A 1,938-nucleotide genomic window follows, 5' to 3' on the forward strand; every position below is an offset into this window, starting at 1 on the left:
GAAGGCTGATGGCCTGGAATGGATAGTTCACATTGAAATTTCACTGCACCATCTATTTAAACTACAGTATGTTTTTAAACTTCAATCTAAAGTGTTGGCAATTTTAAGATGTATTACAGAACTGGATTACCATAATAAATGCTCAGAAATAATGGAATTTGTTTTCTTATTCATTCTTTCAGGATGTAAGTACTTTGTATAAGTTTTCAAATTAAGTTGTTCTTCAATAAATTCTCTTGAAGTGTTTTGTTTGTTTGCTATTGTCATTGCTTATTTGTTTGGTTAAGAGTATTCACTTTTTGCAATTGCCGAGAACTGATTATGATGTTGCCACAAGATGAGAACTACGCTATGCTATTTGGCACAAGTTTTAACTAAACAAGGATTCGATTTATGAATAATCTAAACTGTTTATAGAGAGGCAAACAAGAGGACAGGCAAAATTCTCAGGATCAGCACCCACGTCTCTCCAGGGCAACTTAAGAATCTTTGCCCAACAGTTATGCCCACCAACTCCTCTTCCTGTTCTCTTTCTGGCCACCCCAATTCAAAGGACGATATGCAAAGAAACACTCTATTTTTAAAGTGATGGCCTCAAAACCAACTATTGTTGCCACCATAGAGAAATTGGTTCTTCAGATAGTCAAAGTGTCAGTAGCTGGAAAAAGAAGACTATTAATAGATACACTTCTAACATATGAGACATTTCTGAATCCAACCAGTGCCCAGTAATTTAATAATATAATGCCTAATGGACTTACTCTAGTCTCCTAAACCAAAGCTGTTTCGGGTATTTTAGGCTAAGTTAATATTTATTCTGACTTACATGCCATCCCTAATAAAATTGTCACATATAGGAATTAGATAATATATTTAAGCATAATATTGAGCAGTCATTATAATAGTCACCTCCGTGTATTTGCATAGCGCTGAAACGTCCCTAGGGTAACATCCGTAGCAGCTCATTTTTCTAGATCAGGTCTCGGCATTATGTGATATATCACTGGCATTTTAAAAGAAACCTCACAGGCTCTTTCCTGACTTTCCAGAGTTCTATTTCAGGGAACAGAGAGCTTACCAGGAAGGATGAGTGGATGGGGAAGAAGCCCCCTAACAATTGTTTTCTCTTATCATTTATTAAAAGAATCATTATGTAGGAAAACATAAAGGGTAAAAGTCATGTTCAATCAAATGACTTTTCTGGCATATTGTTGGAACATTTACAGTGGTAGCAGGCAAAGAGTTTACTTTGGTTCTCCAACTGAGACCAGAAGGTGGTGGCGATGGAGGTCTATTTGTTCAGTGCCTTTCTTTATGAGTTATAACTCATGTGACAGAAGGTAAAGGATCCCAGCAAAGCTCCCTGCACAATTCAGAGGCTGCTTCCCATGGTCTCCCATAATCCACTTCAGGTTGAAAGGTTGAAAATACTCAAGGCGATGGGGCTACAGGNAAAAAAAAATGACATTCTCAGCTCTGGTGATCCTTTCTTTGTTAATGCTACACCACAAATGGAGTTTGCTTTGTTGTATGACAAAGCAGCCTTATTTAGGCAGACTTTCTTAGTAGCCTTGTCTAAAAGTAACAAAGGCTTAGGAAAGTCCTACTAACATTTCCCCAAAAAATCTGCTTTCTAAAATCTTGTTTTAGGGGGGAAAAAAAGCATTGTGTGGGGAGCCAGATATTCTTACTAAACAAGAAAATTACTTTAAATAGGCACTGAAGGATGCAGAATGCAGATTAAAGGCTGATGTGGGACTGGGGTGATTATGTATGTGCCATTTTTCAGGTCTGAGATCCTGGTATACGTTTTCCTTGCCCTCCAGGGAGATGAGATTGTCGGTCTTTTGGTAATCGATCAGAAAACCATCAGAAAAGAGGTTTTGCTGTGGTTCTGAAATAAGGACAAAATATTTAAGAACCTTTCCTCCTACAGTT

The sequence above is a fragment of the Hipposideros armiger genome, unplaced genomic scaffold (genome assembly GCF_001890085.2).
Source record: "Hipposideros armiger isolate ML-2016 unplaced genomic scaffold, ASM189008v1 scaffold_1, whole genome shotgun sequence".
Lineage (NCBI taxonomy): Eukaryota > Metazoa > Chordata > Mammalia > Chiroptera > Hipposideridae > Hipposideros > Hipposideros armiger.